The sequence below is a fragment of the Schistocerca serialis genome, chromosome 7 (genome assembly GCF_023864345.2).
Source record: "Schistocerca serialis cubense isolate TAMUIC-IGC-003099 chromosome 7, iqSchSeri2.2, whole genome shotgun sequence".
Taxonomy (NCBI): domain Eukaryota; kingdom Metazoa; phylum Arthropoda; class Insecta; order Orthoptera; family Acrididae; genus Schistocerca; species Schistocerca serialis.
In genome coordinates, this window is record NC_064644.1 from 564,744,342 (window position 1) to 564,763,891 (window position 19,550).

Sequence of the window (19,550 nt, forward strand, 5' to 3'; positions counted from 1 at the left end):
AAAATGATCCAAGAACAAATCAGTGCCAGCAAAACCAATCACTGCAGATGTACAGAACAAGCTAGTTGAACAACACAAATGGCACTGAACTGGCAATTAGTTGTGTTATGTAGTATACAATTCTGCAGCTAGGCATATATAAGCTCAACCCACAGCAAAGTTATTTCAGTTTTTTTCTGGGTACCCCCCACATATATTGATAGGTGGTGTCAACCAGGATGAAAGGCCACCACTAAACTGTGGCCAAGAGTTATGTGGACCTCCCTGTGAAGCTACATGCAGCTTAATGTGGCTGTTTCATAACCTGGGCCACCTGGATTCTTCCCTCTACCACCAGCTTTTCTTAACTGGGCAGATGGGAATTATCTTTACAACACAATCTCCACTTCTGAAATTATCATGTCCCATCATTCTCAGAGTGTTGTTGGTTGGTTGTTTTTGGGGAAGGAGACCAGACAGCGAGGTCATTGGTCTCATCGGATTAGGGAAGGACGGGGAAGGAAGTCGGCCATGCCCTTTGAAAGGAACCATCCCGGAATTTACCTGGAGCGATTTAGGGAAATCACGGAAAACCTAAATCAGGATGCCCGGATGTGGGATTGAACCATCGTCCTCCCGAATGCGAGTCCAGTGTCTAACCACTGCGCCACATCGCTCGGTCAGAGTGTTGTTCTCTGAAAATGTGCCCACCAGTATTTTTCGCCTTCTCTGCTCCACACCTCCTCCACTCACTTTTCTCCAGGCTCCCTTCCCCACAGCTGTCTGATAGTGCACCTGGTATCCTTATTGTGCCGCCATCTAGCCTCTGCTTGCTCCACCAAATGACGTTCTTCTCTCACCCAACCTGCAGACTGCTATCCCTCTCCCTTCCACAGCCCACTTTGAATTGCTGTTTTCATTCAACATGATTATCACATTCTGGCCACAGCAGCCAGAGGTAGTGTTTACAACTGGGCAATATGTTCTCGCTTGTGAGAATGTGTGTTCAGTTTCTCTTCTGAAAAAGGCTTTGGGCAAAAGTTAAGTGCAACTGTAATTGTGTTGTACCTGTCTGCCACTCAATGTGTCACTTTTATGGTAAGTAGCATTCTGTCTTTTCTATAATGTTGTTGATATTCCAACCTAGAATTTCAGTTGTTTGGGGTGGTATATTTGTCAAAGTTGACAATCAAACCTAGCCAAGTGGGAAGTGAATATGCATGCAAGATTGATTGAGCAAGACTTGGTATCTAGTGTGAGCACATACACGTAATTAGACTTTCCTGTCAATCACCAAAGTACCTCATATCTAACAAAAACTTCAGAGAACACAGTTCACTAGCGCATAAATTACTCAATCACACTGTCATTGCTGGGGGAATCTTTAAACACCCACCAACCATTTGAGAAAATCATCATTTTGTAATATGTCAGTATGACATAACATCCTGTTAACCACCACAAAAGCCAACTCATGATGAAAATATAGGTTTAACTAGATGACATTACACTTGTTATGATCTTTTGTCACTACGACTGCTTCACATTCATGGAGTCTCAAATCTCAAATTACAAAGGTGAGCTAGAACTAGCAGGAAACACTATGTATCCAACCAACTAGATAGAGTCGCTGCCGTGTCATATCTCTAAGAGGATTTCAAAAGAATTACCTCTGGGCTGGAGAATATAGAAGGGCTGTGGCTGAAGTTTAGAAGGAAAGTCAACCATTTGCTGGTTATATATGTACATAGTAGAACCATTCCCGATGGAGGAACACTTGATGGTATGGAGTCACTGTGGGAAAACTTCAAAACTAACAGATTACTGCATAAAAACATGTAGAACAAAGCTTAGAGCTATAAACAGAGACATGCTGCCATCAAAAACTACCACAGTCAAACTTTATTGAAAGACTTCCCACAAAACCAATGTTAATTCTGCTCATACATGAACACTGTTAGTAGCACCAACATTAGTATCCAGAGACTTATGCATGAAAGGAATGGGAAATGGGTAGTAAACCAAACAAAACTCCAGAACTCAGTGGAATCCTTGTAAGATTTGATACAAAATTCACAACTGAGTAAGCTCCTGTTTTAGTTGTTACATACTGTAGATCCCTTGAACAAAAAACATGTAATCAGCTAGTGAAAGAAAGCACAGGTAAAATTTGTCTTGAGAAGGGTAGCATATGTGACCTACAAAACTTATATCCAATCTACTAATACCCTTCTGTTGTAGAACACTGAGATATGTCATGTTTGAGTTCAAAGAGCATGAACTCAGCACCATCATTATATGGACACTGGTTGATGGGGATAACATCAATTTCTCCTTTTGTTACATTGTGTCCTGAAAGCCAGGGACTATGGCAATTACGAGCAACTTAAATTGGAAATACCAAATAGATAATATTGTGGGGAAGGTGAAACAAAGGTGTGCTTTGCTGGCAGAACACTGAGGACATGCAACAAACCTACATTACACTTGTCCGTCCTCTGCTAGAATATTGCCGAACAGTATGGGATCCTTACCAGGTAGGATTGATGGAAGACATCAAAAAAATACAAAGAAGGGCAGCTCGTTTTGAGTTATCATGCAATAGTGATGAGAGTGTCACTGATATGCTATGCGAGTTGGGGTGGCAGTCACTGAAACATGGGCGGTTTTCTTCACGGCGAGATCTGTTTACAAAATTTCAATTACCAACTTTCTCTTCCGAATTGCGTAAATATTTTGTTGACACTCACCTACATGGGGAGAAACAATCATCATAATAAAATAAGAGAAATCAGAGCTCTTATGGAAAGATTTAGATGTTCCTTTTTCCCACACGCCATTCGAGAGTGGAATGGCAGAGAAGTAGTATGAAAATGGTTCGATGAACCTTCTGCCAGGCACTTAAGTGTCAATTACAGAGTAACCATGTAGATGTAGATGTAGATGTAGATGCAGTGTATCTCTAGTTCTGAAAAGCATCTGACTCTCTACACCATGAATGTTTATTAATGAAAGTGTGACAGTGGGGGTTATTAAACAAAACTTGTTTCCGTATTGATGATATGTAGGTAGGAAAGAAGGAGCATGTTATGTAGAATGGAGAGTCACATCAACAGAATTATAAGGAACTTCAGGCTTTCCTCAGGGAAGTGTGTTGGGTCTGTTGCTGCTTGTATTGTGTATGGATGACATGGAAGACATTAGAACTAGTAACCTGATGGTGCAGGTATCTATAAGTACTGTCTGGAGAAAGCTGCACAAATATCCAGAAATATCTTGGCAAGATTTCAGAGCATTGCAACAACAGGTAACTTGTAATAAAGGTCCAGAAATGTAAAACAGTGTCCTGCACAAAACAAAATGTTGTATCCTATGACTATGACATTCACTACAGAAAACAGCCATCAGTTAACTCAGACAAAATATCTGAGTGTATCAGTTCATTGGGGGTATCAATTGGAATGGGCATTAGGCTTAATAATAAGTAAGGCACATGGTACATGTCACTTCACTGAGTGGGTACTAGGAAAATTGAGTCCATCTGCAAAAGAGACACTGTACGATTGATTAGTCCATCTCAAGTCCAAATACTGCTCATTTGTGTGGGACTCTTACCAAATAGGATTAACATGGGATATGGAATGTATACAAAGATGATAGCAGGTATTTTTTCAGGTTAGTTTGACTTACTGGATAGCGTCACACAAATTGCTAGATTCACCCCATAACTGCCTAATTATGAAGTTTTCAGGTCCAGAATTAAGTGAAGAATATGGGGATATTCCTGATCCTTCTATGTACCACACCAGTAGGGATTGCAAAAGCAAGATTAGTTTAGTTAAACTCCAGAGCCATTTAAGTAGTCAGTCTACCTGAACTTCAGATATGATTTGAATGGCAAGAAAACTTAATATATTACAATGTTAAGTATCCTGTGCCATGCACTTAACAGCAGTTTGAAGATTATATAAAACTGCAAACAAAAGTTTCTATTTTGGTTGCCTTTTTTCTTTTAGGATGGACTCCCCACTGAAAGTGCCATATACAATACCAATTTCACTCACTATGTATTATAATGCCTGAATGAGAAATTCATTTGCAGTATTTTTATTTTTATTGTTATCTGGATGAGGCATGAATTATTTCCCGAAGAATGGAAAATCTAGTAGTAGCTGACCTCGTGGAAGATGAGTTTGGATTCTGGAGAACTGTAGGGACACATGAGGCAATACTGACCCTAATACTTACCTGAGAAGATGGATTAAGAAAAGGCAAATCTATGTTCATAGCATTTATAGACTAAGAGAAAGCTTTCGACAATATTGACTGGGAAACTCTCGTTGGAATTCCAACAACCTCAGGGGTAAAGTACAAGGAGTGAAAAGCTATAGTCAAGGAGCATGAAAGACAAGGAGTAGTTGAGAAGGAATGAGGCAGAATTGTAGCCAATCTCTGATGTTATACAGTGTGTATATTGAATGACCAGTAAAGGAAATCAAAGAAATATTTGGAGTATGAATTAAAGTTCAAGGAGAGTAAATCTGAGGCTTGCCAATGACATTATAATTGGGTCAGACAGCAAAGGACTTGGGAGAGCAGCTGAACAGAATGGACACTGTCTTGAAAGGAAGATATGAGATGAACACAACGAAAGCAAAACAAGGATAATGGGATGTACTATATTTACTCGAAGCTAAGCCGCACCTTTTTTCCAGTTTTTGTAATCCAAAAAACTGGCTGCGGCTTAGAATTGAGTGCAAAGTAAGCGGAAATTCTGAAAAATATTGGTAGGTGCCGCTACAACTAACTTCTGCGTCGAATATATGTAGCGCTACACAGGCACGCTTTGCAGGCACAAATCTCTGCGTCAGTAAATAAATTTTTAAAAAAATTTGAAAAAATAAAAAAACGGTGGAAGACGAGCTTTTTTTCTCCACACCGAGTTTCGACCACTGCATTTTCATACATTATCCAATGAAATGGATACAAATTCTGTATTGTTCATCTTCGAATGTAGCAGCATTTCAATGTACTACGAAAATCCGACTGGCAAGACTGTTTGGGATGTTTGTCAATATGGCTAACTCTACGTTCTGAATTTTTTCCTACCTGTGAGAAGAGATGGTTGCTAATAGGAACTTCCGTGAATTGTGAATCACATGCGGTATTCTCTTCACCATAAGAATAATATGAATATAAACATTTTGCCACGTATTCTTTCGTGTTTGCTGCTATCTCATTTAAATCCTGTGTCTAATAAACTACGAAACTAGAGTGAGACAACAGCAAACGTGAAAGAATATACATATCATGTCATGAAACTCGTATTCTTCTTATGCCTAATAGTGATACAGTTAGAAATGAAGAATGGCAATTGACTAGATTTTAAATCTAAGATGCCTCTAATTTCTGTGCAGAATGCAATGTACTAAGGAGGCATCTGCAAAGATTTTGAAACGGCGAAAAATTTTAGCTAAACTCTCGTTCAGAATATCTTCTATCATACGCAGTCTATTATTTGGTTCTTTTTGATCATTATCAAAGAATGCAGCAGTGTTAAGTAGCAACAAATAGCAGTCTCTTGCCATTGTTTCGCTAATGAGATGGTTCCTCTCTCTCTCTCTTTCTTGTTTTTATTGTAAGCGGCTGTAGCGTGCGCAATAGCAAGCCATGCCGCGAGTGGCGACAGGCCATAAATACTCTTATCAGAAGCGACAAACAATGCATGACACAATACAGTAATGCATTTTCAGCTTAAAGTGAAGTAAACACCTATAACAAAGAGAACGGCACTTATCAGATCAAAGAAAAGTAAGCAATCAATTCAAACCAGACGGAGAGCCTGACGCAAAGCAATGGCTACCTGGTAAAGCTTAACTGCTAAGCTTACAACTCGAACCAAACTACTATAGCTGTATCATCATTCATTCGACCTAAATTGTCTCATATTTCAATGGACCAACTTTGTTTCGATTTGGAGGTGCGGCTTAAAACTTTTCTCTCCCCTTGAATTTCGAGTCTCAAATTTCAGGTGCGGCTTAGAGTTGGGAAAACTTTTTTTCCTTAATTTTGTGTCTCATTTTTCAGGTGCGGCTTAGATTCGAGTGCGGCTTAGATTTGAGTAAATACGGTAGTTGAATTAAATCAGGTGATGCTAAGGGAATCAGATTAGGATATGAGGCACCTATAGTACTCCATGAATTTTCCATTTTGATAGCAAAGTAACTAATGGTGGCCAAAGTAGAGAGGATACAAAATATACAAAATGTAGACTGGCAATGGCAAGAAGAGCATTTCAGAGAAATTTGTTAACATTGAACATAGCTTTAAGTGTGAGGAAGTCTTTCCTGGAACTATTTGTCTGGAGTGCAGCCATGTATGGAAGTGAAACATTGACCATCAACAGTTGGGACAAAAAAAGAATAAAAGCTTATGAAATGTGGTCCTACAGAAAATGTTGAAGACTAGGTGGGTGGATGATGTAACTAATAAGGTGGTACTGAACAAATTTGGGGAGACAAATTTGGGGCACAACTGGACTAAAAGAAGGGATCAGTTGATAGGACACATTTGGGGTCATCAAGGTGTCTCCAGTATGGTGGGGAGGGAAGCAGGGGGGAGGGGGCTAGTAAGAATCTGGGAAGGGAACCAAGAATCAAGTGATGAATACAAGCAAATTCAGAAGGATGTAGGTTGCATTAACATCGAGAGCTGTAACAAACCAGTCTTCGGGCTCAAGACAAGAACAAGAAGAAGAACAATGAAAACAACAACAACAACAACAACAACAACATGAGGAACTGAGATGCTTTTGAGGTACAATGAGTAAGTGGTCCACTTCTTACTTAACCAAAAGGACGCAAAGTACTGTGTCAGATAGAAGATTCATCATGATAACATCTTGAGTGGAGAGGGGACAAATTGCTACTGTTGTCCTGTAGGATTCAACTGCAGAACCACTCCTGTTCTTGTTTCATGTATCTGATCTTCCACTTTACACTGGTAAAGCAGAAAGCGTACTGTTTTTGTATGATGCAAAAGTCATAATCCAAGCTACAACACCATGTCCCATAAATTAAATGTTAAAAGGTATCACTAACTGATTTTTAGTAAAAGTCTATCACATAGCTTATATAAGGTACAGTTCATTCAGTTATGTACAAGTTAAGTTACATCATAGCAATCAAGAACATGGGACATCAGGCAAGATAACCTGCACAACCAGCTGTTGAAAATTCCTCAGTGCCCTTTTAATTTTAACTGAAAATCACATGTTATAGATGTTCAGTAACCCTCAGTTTCAGAAACTTTGCTCTCTGCATCATTTCAGACTTTTGTGAAGTAAGCTAATTTTGTGAAGCTTTCATCACCTACTTCTATTCACTGGTGTCAAATGAAATAATTTTCTGGGTCAGTTCTATGCAATACACAATGTATTTCACAGACATATGTAGTAAGAATATTATCCGATTTATTTACATCTGTAGGCAAGAAAGCTAATGCACATCTGTGTAGGAGCTCAATGCTAAGGTTTGCTGGTTTGAATCCTGGTGGTGGAGAAGAACTTCAATGTTAGTATTTGGCCGGCGAGGAGAGAAGAGGTGGAGGCATGAAGGTCTTGCAGACTTATTTGTGTGAAAGTCCTGCATTAAATTCCAAACACTACCACCATCACCTTGAACCAACACAAGCATGACAAGCTCTCACAAAAGCTATCCACAGAACATGTAAAAAATTGAACCAAACCAAACTTTGTGACACTTTCTCCTCACAGCACAGTCCACTCAGTCTGTGATCTGAGTGAGATGCCCCATTTTCCTCAACCTTCACTAACCAATATTTCCTACTCCAAGGAAGAAGAAATGTACAACTCAAAAACCTAGGTTCTTTCTTCTTTTTGTTTTTGTTTTTCTTTTTGCCAAGTATGGCACTATTATCAGTTTTAGTACTGCATTATGTTGTCAGAAAAGTGCACATTGGATGAGGTAACAGTAGAAACTGAACCCTAGTATGTCAGCTGCCATAGATACATTAGTAAAGATTTGTTGGGGAGCAGTATCTGACACCAGCACAGAAGAGGCAGTCATGACATTTTAATCACCATCTTGAAAAAATAAAATCACATAATAACTGTTTGATTGTTTCCAGGCAAATCTCTGCAGGCCTGATAAATTGTGTAGCATTTTCTACATTTAAAGGAGGACAATGTTGCTACAATCCGAAATTTAGTGGAAGTGTATGACATTGTGTCATCACAGGATGCAATTATCAGATGGCACAGACACTTTCCGAGTTTTTTTGTTTAAAAACTTTACAATCTGGATGACATTGGAAGTTCACTGAGGCTTTTTGCAGATGATGCTGTGGTGTATCGAGAGGTTGTAACAATGGAAAATTGTACTGAAATGCAGGAGGATCTGCAGCGAATTGATGCATGGTGCAGGGAATGGCAATTGAATCTCAATGTAGACAAGTGTAATGTGCTGCGAATACATAGAAAGAAAGATCCCTTATCATTTAGCTACAAAATAACAGGTCAGCAACTGGAAGCAGTTAATTCCATAAATTATCTGGGAGTACACATTAGGAGTGATTTAAAATGGAATGATCATATAAAGTTGATCATCGGTAAAGCAGATGCCAGACTGAGACTCATTGGAAGAATCCTAAGGAAATGCAATCCAAAAACAAAGGAAGTAGGTAAATTGGGTCGGAAAACGCTTGTTCGCCCACAGCTTTTTTTTCTTTTTTTCTTTTTTTCTTTTTTCTTTTTTTTTCTTTTTTTCTTTTTTTTGTGGTTTTAGGGCGCAAAACTTCTATGGTCATTAGCGCCCAGCCCGTGACGTAGAAACCAGGAAAAAAACGAAATTTAAAATCAGCAGCAATGGGAACAAAGTCATAAAATTTGAGAAACTAGAGGCAGAAGGAATGCTTAAAAATCCACTATAGAAAGGGGGTTGGATGTCCCCAAAAAAAGATTCAAATGACTGACGTCTTTTCACTGTCACTAATAAACTGTAGAACGCAGTCAGCTGAGCACGTGTCATCTGCTAAAATCGACGCTAGATCAGGCGATAGCTGTAGACGGGAGCGTAACGGATTAAAATAGGGGCATTCAATTAAAAGGTGTCTGACCATCCACAGCTGAGAGCAGTGGGGACAGAGTGGTGGAGGATCGCCACTTAAAAGATGTCGATGACTAAAAAGACAGTGCCCTATCCGGAGTCTAGCTAAAATTACCTCCTCCTGACGACGCGTTCGGGAGGAAGAGGTCCAAGCGCAAGGAAGGGCTTTCACTTCCCGCAATTTATTATGGGGAAGTGTTGACCAATGCGCATGCCATAAATGAGCAACTTGGCGACATAAACCGCTCCGTAGATCGGTAAACGGAAGAGACTGAATAGCTGGCCGAGGAAGAGAGACTGCAGCCTTGGCCGCTATATCGGCCGCCTCATTCCCACAGATACCAGCGTGTCCCGGGAGCCAGAGGAACACCACTGAGATGCCCCCCAGGTGGAGCAAGCGCAGACAGTCCTGAATCCGGTGGACCAGAGGGTGCACAGGGTAAAGAGCTTGGAGACTTAGGAGAGAGCTGAGAGAATCTGAGCAGATTACGTACTGTATCCGCTGATGGCGGTGGATGTAGTGGACAGCCTGGAGAACAGCGTAAAGCTCCGCAGTATAAACCGAACACTGGTCGGGAAGCCGAAAGTGATTTGGGGTGTCGCCAACAATATAGGCACTCCCTACACCTAACGATGTTTTCGAGCCGTCTGTGTAAATAAATGTGGCTTCCGGCATTTGTGCACATAGAGCAGCAAATGCCCGACGGTAAACAAGTGTAGGGGTACCATCCTTGGGAAATTGACATAGGTCTCTGAGCAAGTCGATCCGGGGACGGAGCCAAGGCGGTGCTGTACCCCAAGTTGTCAAGAAGGTTTTAGGAAAGCGGAAGGAAAGAGAATGGAGCAGTTGACGGAAGCGGACTCCCGGGGGTTGTAGGGAGGAGGAGCGGCCTGCATACCCGACATCAAAGGAGGCGTCGAAAAAAAGGTCATGGGCTGGATTAGCAGGCATGGAAGACAGATGGCTAGCATAACGACTCAGAAGGACTGCCCACCGATTGGACAGCGGAGGTTCAGCAGTCTCAGCATAAAGGCTTTCCACAGGGCTGGTGTAAAAAGCTCCAGACACTAAACGTAATCCACGGTGGTGGATAGAGTCGAGACGCCGAAGAATAGACGGCCGAGCAGAGGAGTAGACTATGCTTCCATAATCCAATTTCGAGCGCACTAAGGCGGGATAGAGGTGGAGAAGGACCACTCGGTCCGCTCCCCAAGAGGTACCATTCAGGACACGGAGGGTGTTAAGGGAACGCAGACAGCGAGCCGAAAGATAGGAAACGTGGGAGGACCAGCACAGTTTTCTGTCAAACATAAGACCCAAGAATTTAGCGACGTCGGAAAACAGAAGGTTGACAGGACCTAGATGTAAGGAAGGCGAAAGAAACTCCTTAAGTCGCCAAAAATTAACACAAACGGTCTTACTGGGTGAGAAACGGAAGCCGGTTTCGATGCTCCACGAGTGGAGGCGATCGAGACATCCTTGAAGATGTCTTTCAAGAAGGCTGGTCCATTGAGAGCTGTAGTAGATCGCAAAATCGTCCACAAAGAGGGAGCCCGAGACATCAGGAAGGAGACAATCCATAATTGGATTAATGGCGATGGCAAACAGTACAACACTCAGCACGGAGCCCTGGGGTACCCCGTTTTCTTGGGAGAAAGTACGGGAGAGAGTAGTGTTCACCCGCACCCTAAATGTGCGCTCTGCCATAAATTTGCGAAGAAAAAGGGGCAGCCGGCCTCGAAAGCCCCAAGAGAACAGTGTGCGGAGGATGCCTGTCCTCCAACAGGTATCGTATGCTCTCTCCAGATCAAAAAATATTGCTACCGTTTTGCGTTTCCGGAGAAAATTGTTCATGATATAAGTGGAGAGAGCAACAAGATGGTCAACGGCAGAACGATGCTTTCGGAATCCGCATTGGGCTGGTGTTAAAAGACTGCGGGATTCCAGCCACCAAGCTAAACGGTAATTCACCATACGCTCCAAAACCTTACAGACACTACTCATGAGAGAAATGGGGCGATAGCTAGAGGGGAGATGTTTGTCCTTTCCAGGTTTCGGAACGGGAACGACAATAGCTTCCCGCCATCGCCTGGGAAAGGTACTGTCGGTCCAAATTCGATTATAAAGGCGAAGGAGGTAACGCAGGCTATGGGTTGATAAATGCAGCAACATTTGGACATGGATACCATCCGGTCCTGGGGCAGAGGAGCGAGAAGAAGAGATGGCATGTCGGAGTTCCCGCATGGAGAAAACAGTATTGTAGCTTTTGTGATTTTGAGAGGAGAAAGCAAGATGTCGCACTTCCGCTGCACATTTCTTCGGGAGAAACGCTGGCGGGTAATTTGAAGAGCTCGAAATCTCAGCAAAGTGCTGACCCAATGAGTTAGAAATTGCGACGGGGTCCACTAAGACATCATGCGCGACAGTGAGCCCAGAGACCGGGGAGAAACTAGGCGCGCCTGAGAACCGTCGAAGCCGACTCCAAACTTCCGAGGAGGCAGTGAATGTGTTAAATGAGTTACTAAAGAATTTCCAGCTTGCCTTCTTGCTATCGCGGATGACGCGATGGCATCGCGCACGGAGCTGCTTATATCGGATACAGTTGGCCAAAGTTGGATGGTGACGGAAAATGCGAAGAGCACGTCGCCGCTCACGTATTGCGTCATGGAATGCCTCGTTCCACCAAGGAACTGGGGGGCGCCGGGGCAATTCGGAGGTGCGTGGTATTGAACGTTCCGCAGCTGTGAGAATAACGTCGGTAACAAGTGTGACCTCATCGTCGGCGCTGGGAAAGCGACGGTCATCGAATGTCACTAGAGACGAAAAAAGTGTCCAATCGGCTTGGGCAAACTTCCAGCATCGGGAGCGCATATATGGCAGTTGAGGCTGCAGTCTAAGAACACATGGAAAGTGGTCACTCGAGTGTGTATCATCAAGGGCGAATCATTCGAAGCGCCGAGCTAGCGGAACAGTACCGACCGCAAGGTCCAAATGAGATAAATTTGCCGTGGAGGCAGACAAAAATGTGGGGACCCCAGTGTTGAGGCAGACTAGATCCGCTTGGTGGAAGACGTCTAGCAATAGTGAGCCACGTGGACAAGGATGTGGAGATCCCCAAAGCGGGTGGTGGGCATTGAAGTCCCCAACCAGCAAATAGGGGGGTGGAAGCTGATCAAGAAGATGAAGGAGATCAGCTCGTGTCATTGGTGTAGACGATGGAATGTATACCGTACAAAGAGAGAACGTGTATCCAGAAAGGGAAAGACGGACGGCGACAGCTTGGAAGGAACTGTTTAAGGGGATTGGGTGGTAATGGAGAGTATCATGGAGCAGAATCATGAGTCCTCCATGGGCTGGAGTGCCTTCAGCAGAGGGGAGGTCATATCGGATGGACTGAAAATGAGGGAGAACAAAGCGGTCATGGGACGCAGCTTTGTTTCCTGAAGACAGAAGATGACCGGCGAGTAGGATCGTAAGAGGATCGACAATTCATCCCGATTGGCGCGAATGCCGCGGATATTCCAGTGGATAATGGACATAGGGTGAACAGAAAATGGAGGAACGTGACCAAGGGTGCTGTCAACTCAACGACTTCTCAGAGCTTGCGACCGACAGCATGGAATGGCATTCAGTCGAAGGCAGAAGATCCTGATCCATAGGTTGGTCAGGAGCAGGTCCTGCCACCAATGATCGGCCAGTTGACCGGCCACCAGCAGTGCGCCTCGGCGACACAGAAGATGGCCGAGGGCGATTTCCGCCAGGTGGTGCTGTAGATGGGACACGTCTTGGCAGAGAAGGAGAGGAACTGTGTTTCTTCGTAGCCTTCTTGGAAGTATGATGTTTAGATGAAGGAGGAACCAATGGTTGTGAAGTTGCAGTACGTAAAAACTCTTCATGAGAATGCTCTTTTTTCGAAGACTTGGCGTCTGACTTTTGGGCTCGAGATTTAGCAGAACCCGACGAAGGGTGAACCATAGAGTGGGCAGGCGAAAGTGGTGAGGTTGAACGGGCGATCTTTGCGCTGGCCGATCTGACGACCGTGGTACTAAATGTGAGGGCGCAAGTCTGCGTGGCCGCCTCCTTTGTTGGCCGAGGAGAAACAAGGACAGTGCTGTATTTTCCTTTCTGAGGCACGGTGGGCTGTCGACTGGCGAGTAACTTTCGAGCAGCATAGGTCGACACCTTTTCCTTCACCCTAATTTCCTGGATGAGCTTTTCGTCCTTAAAAATGGGGCAATCTCGAGAGGAAGCAGCGTGGTCACCCATACAGTTGATGCAGTGAGGGGATGGAGGTGGACAAGCACCCTCATGGGCATCCTTGCCACACGTAACACATTTGGCCGGATTGGAACAGGACTGGCTGGTGTTATTGAACCACTGACATCGACAGCAACGCGTAGGGTTTGGGACGTAAGGGCGAACGGAAATTATCTCATAGCCTGCTTTGATTTTTGATGGGAGTTGAACTTTGTCAAATGTCAAGAAGACAGTGCGGGTTGGAATGATGTTCGAGTCAACCCTTTTCATAACCCGATGAACAGCCGTGACGCCCTGGTCAGACAGGTAGTGCTGGATTTCTTCGTCAGAGAATCCATCGAGGGAGCGTGTATAAACGACTCCACGCGAGGAATTTAAGGTATGGTGCAGTTCCACCCGGACAGGGAAGGTGTGGAGCAGAGAAGTACGCAGCAATTTTTCAGCCTGGAGGGCACTGTGTGTTCTAACAACAGGGTGCCATTCCGTAATCTGGAACAAGACTTTACAGGACCCGCAATTGCGTCGACACCTTTCTGAATAATGAAAGGGTTGACCGTGGAGAAGTCGTGACCTTCGTCAGACCGAGAAACAACAAGGAACTGTGGCAACGATGGAAGAACCGTCTGTGGCTGAGACTCAGTGAACTTATGTTTGTGAGCAGACATAGTGGAAGGTGAGGAAACCATTGCGGAAGAATCCCCCATGATTACCGGCGTCTCCGATGGCGCGCTCCTCCCTTGTGGGGGCCCTCACCGAGGGCACACCCGCCTTAGGTGATTGTTCACACCTCAGGTCACACCTCCCGACAAACGGACGGAGGGACCAATCGGCACTTTCGGAAGGTATCAGCTCGGGTAATCACCCCTCCCTGGGCCCGGCCGTTACCAGGGGTACGTACGTGTCCTACCTGTCTACCCGGGGTGGGGAATTACGCGTTACCCCATCACCGGCTACGCATGGAAGTGCGTGGGTCGGCCTTCAGACACGCACAGGGAGGAAAAAAGAGAAAGGGAAAGGAAAGAAGAGGGGGTCTCAAATGCCGCAGCGGAGAAAAGGGCAAGGAGAAGAGGGAAGGAAAAGAGAAGGACAGAGGAAGGACGAGGAATTGCAAGTCTAGAAAGCAAGGAATTTGGAACAGTTTCGAGCGTCCGTCTCCGGATGTAGGCACAAACCATACTCCCAGAGGGGGAGAAAGGGAAGGAAAGAGCCAGTGGTGAGGGGGGAGGGGGGGGGGGCGAAGATGGGTGACGGGGAGGGATGCGGAAAGGGAAGGGAAGGTATGCAGCCCGGAAAGGAAGGAGGGCCACATTAGCTCGGGGTCCCGTGCTCGCTACGCACGTGTCCACAAAAGAGTTGTGGACCCCCTGGGGGGACCCGCCTCGCCCACTGCTTGAATACTGCTCAGCAGTATGGGATCCGTACCAGATAGGGCTGATAGAAGAGATAGAGAAGATCCAACTGAGAGCAGCGCGCTTCATTACAGGATCATTTAGTAATCGCGAAAGCGTTACGGAGATGATAGATAAACTCCAGTGGAAGACTCTGCAGGAGAGACGCTCAGTAGCTCGGTACGGGCTTTTGTTATAGTTTCGAGAACATACCTTCACCGAAGAGTCAAGCAGTATATTGCTCCCTCCTACGTATATCTCGCGAAGAGACCATGAGGTTAAAATCAGAGAGATTAGAGCCCACACAGAAGCATACCGACAATCCTTCTATCCACGAACAATACGAGACTGGAATAGAAGAGAGAACCGATAGAGGTACTCAGGGTACCCTCCGCCACACACCGTCGGGTGGCTTGCGGAGTATGGATGTAGATGTAGATGTAGACCATAGCCTTGACAAACCATGCTGAGAAATGAAACTGCTTAAGCTGTGAAACCCTTTTATTCTTAGGCACTATCAGTTTCAGAACACTTCCAGCTGCATCTTCAGTGAAAAAACAACCATGTAGAAAATAAATATTCCCAAATATAAGGTGAAACTACAATGAAACATGTACTCACTGGAGTTAAATGATTTATACAACTATTATAGGAAGATCCAGCACTCACTGTCAGTCCCATAAAATACGTTATCCCCAGAGGTGTGTATGTTCTAGAAGTACTAAGACTGTGTTTTCATCCTTCTTCATTTGTTTTATGTAAGCATTCTCCACCCTAAGGAGGAATTTGCACAATGCCCTGATGAATAGGAAGGAGACTTAAGAGGCAGTTGCCAAATGTTACTGTGTAAATCAGAAAACACTATTGTATGCTACCTAGGTGACAGTCTACTGGCTAAAGACTTTTGACCACTATAATACCAGTGTGTCAAGGAATCTGTACTGCCATATATCGAGTCCCATTAAAACCTAGAATAAAAATTGATTCTATAAGAAACAGGTGTAATCCATGACCTGAATGGTTGGCTAGCAACAAATAACTTTCACACAGTAAGAAAATGACAATAATTTAATTACATAGATATAAATCTACTAATCAAGTGGTGGCAGAAAATGCACATAAAAGAAGGTTGTAATTAGGCGAGCTTTTGAAGCCAGTAGCTCCTCCTTCAGGCAGAACAGTTGAAGGGGAAGGAAGAGGGCTTAAGGGAAAGGACTAGAGAGGTCTAGAAAAAAAGGTAGATTTTGGGAAGGTCAGCTGGAACTGCGGGTCAGGAGAGACTTACCACATAGGGTGAGAAGGAAAGACTGATTGTTGGGGACTGCATTGTATGAGATTTAATAATTTTGGAGCTGAAAGGTGGAAGACTGGATAATATGCAAGATGCAGATTACTGATTAAACATCACACATGAGTTAATAAGCGTGAAAAGATAAGTGGATTGTATGTAACAGAGGTCAGATGGGGCAGTGAAAAATAGACAGGTAAGACAATGAAAGATGTAGAAAACTAAAAGTGAGTGACAGAAGGAGAACTTACTGTGAAGAAATGCTGAGACAGAAGAAATTAACGTAAATTAATGCCAGGTGGGTGGTAAGAACCAAGGACATGTTTTGGCACTAGTTTCCCCCTCCAGAAATCTGAGAAACTGTTGCTTGGGGGAAGATTCCGAACAGTACATGTGGTGAAACAGGCACCGAGGTCAAAACTGTGATGTTGTAGCACATGCTCTGCAACACTATATTGTGTGTTGCCAGTATACACCCTCTACCTACTCCCATTCATCCTAATTGATAATTTGTTGATAAAAGGCCAAACAGTGTTTACGTAACAGTTTGTGTATGACATGTGTCGGCTGGAACAGTTGATGGTAGGAGGGTGCATGGAGCATGGTACATCTTGCATTGGAGCAGTTGAAGGGTAGGAGCCATAGGGTAGGGAGATGGGTGCAAAAGGAGCACAGGGTCTGACAAGAATATTGCAGATATTGGGAGGGTGGCAAAAAGCTGTTCTAGGTGTGGAGAACAAAATTTTAGATACAATGGATCTCATTTCAGGTCATGAGAAATTGTATTAGAACACATTATATTAGCATACACACACACACACACACACACACACACACACACACACACACACACACACACACACAGTCTCTGGCTGCTATAGTGTGAAGAACACTTACTGAAAAAGCCCACCAAACTGAAGCACATAATCCACACACCACCACACAGTGCATGGTGAAGGCATATTGCACCACTTCCAGTCATTACCCCAAAAGGAAGAAGCATAGAAAGCAGAGTAAACATGGATTCATGACCAATAAAACAAGCAAAGATGAAAACATCATCAGGTAAGTTGATGCAGAATGTTCTTTGGAAGTTCCATTGTGTGTTGCTATCAGATTATAACGATAAGGAGGAAACCTCCACATACTGGTGAAATCTCCAAATGAGGTAATGCAAGGCTGTCAGGGTGAAGTGTCACAAGAAGCTTAATGAGGTCATATTTTTGCTCAATGACAATGTATCAGCTTATTCTGTACAGAACAGACATGTCGTCTCTTTCAGCTAACAAATTTTGCCTCATCCCCATATTCTCCACTTAGTGATTTTTTCCTCAGACATAGAAACCATTGGGTGGCAGCCATTTTTCAAATGGAACGGAGTAAATTTTTAGGGTGGAACATTTTCTGAACAATCAAAATGCAGACTTCTACAACTGAGGTTCTGTCAAGAAATACAAAATTGGAAAAAATATGTTACATCAACCTTTCTGCCTAAACACAAAAAAAATATGCCTTGTTCTATAATCAGTTCAGCACTGTAAACCAAGTAAGTTACTGTACATGCACAATTGTGTATGTACAAAATCGTTACAACAACATAGTCAAATTGTTGCTGGCTACTCTCGTGGACAGTATACAAGGATTCTCTGAATCCGAATACAGCAGACTAAGTGACAAATCAAAGAAGACTATGTTGTTGTTGTTGTGGTCTTCAGTCCTGAGACTGGTTTGATGCAGCTCTCCATGCTACTCTATCCTGTGCAAGCTTTTTCATCTCCCAGTACCTACTGCAACCTACATCCTTCTGAATCTGCTTAGTGTATTCATCTCTTGGTCTCCCTCTACGATTTTTACCCTCCACGCTGCCCTCAAATACTAAATTGGTGATCCCTTGATGCCTCAGAACATGTCCTACCAACCGATCCCTTCTTCTGGTCAAGTTGTGCCACAAACTTCTCTTCTCCCCAATCCTATTCAATACTTCCTCATTAGTTATGTGATCTACCCATCTAATCTTCAGCATTCTTCTGTAGCACCACATTTCGAAAGCTTCTATTCTCTTCTTGTCCAAACTATTTATCGTCCATGTTTCACTTCCATACATGGCTACACTCCATACGAATACTTTCAGAAATGACTTCCTGACACTTAAATCAATACTGGATGTTAACAAATTTCTCTTCTTCAGAAACGCTTTCCTTGCCATTGCCAGCCTACATTTTATATCCTCTCTACTTCGACCATCATCAGTTATTTTGCTCCCCAAATAGCAAAACTCCTTTACTACTTTAAGTGCCTCATTTCCTAATCTAATTCCCTCAGCATCACCCGACTTAATTAGACTACATTCCGTTATCCTTGTTTTGCTTTTGTTGATGTTCATCTTATATCCTCCTTTCAAGACACTGTCCATTCCATTCAACTGCTCTTCCAAGTCCTTTGCTGTCTCTGACAGAATTACAATGTCATCGGCGAACCTCAAAGTTTTTATTTCTTCTCCATGAATTTTAATACCTACTCCGAATTTTTCTTTTGTTTCCTTTACTGCTTGCTCAATATACAGATTGAACAACATCGGGGAGAGGCTACAACCCTGTCTTACTCCCTTCCCAACCACTGCTTCCCTTTCATGTCCCTTGACTCTTATAACTGCCATCTGGTTTCTGTACAAATTGTAAATAGCCTTTCGCTCCCTGTATTTTACCCCTGCCACCTTTAGAATTTGAAAGAGAGTATTCCAGTCAACATTGTCAAAAGCTTTCTCTAAGTCGACAAATGCTAGAAACGTAGGTTTGCCTTTCCTTAATCTTTCTTCTAAGATAAGTCGTAAGGTCAGTATTGCCTCACATGTTCCAGTGTTTCTACGGAATCCAAACTGATCTTCCCCGAGGTTGGCTTCTACTAGTTTTTCCATTCGTCTGTAAAGAATTCGTGTTAGTATTTTGCAGCTGTGACTTATTAAGCTGATAGTTCGGTAATTTTCACATCTGTCAACACCTGCTTTCTTTGGGATTGGAATTATTATATTCTTCTTGAAGTCTGAGGGTATTTCGCCTGTTTCATACATCTTGCTCGCCAGATGGTAGAGTTTTGTCAGCACTGGCTCTCCCACGGCCGTCAGTAGTTCCAATGGAATATTGTCTACTCCGGGGGCCTTGTTTCGACTCAGGTCTTTCAGTGCTCTGTCAAACTCTTCACGCAGTATCATATCTCCCATTTCATCTTCATCTACATCCTCTTCCATTTCCATAATATTGTCCTCAAGTACATCGCCCTTGTATAGACCCTCTATATACTCCTTCCACCTTTCTGCTTTCCCTTCTTTGCTTAGAACTGGGTTTCCATCTGAGCTCTTGATATTCATACAAGTGGTTCTCTTATCTCCAAAGGTCTCTTTAATTTTCCTGTAGGCGGTATCTATCTTACCCCTAGTGAGATAGGCCTCTACATCCTTACATTTGTCCTCTAGCCATCCCTGCTTAGCCATTTTGCACTTCCTGTCGATCTCATTT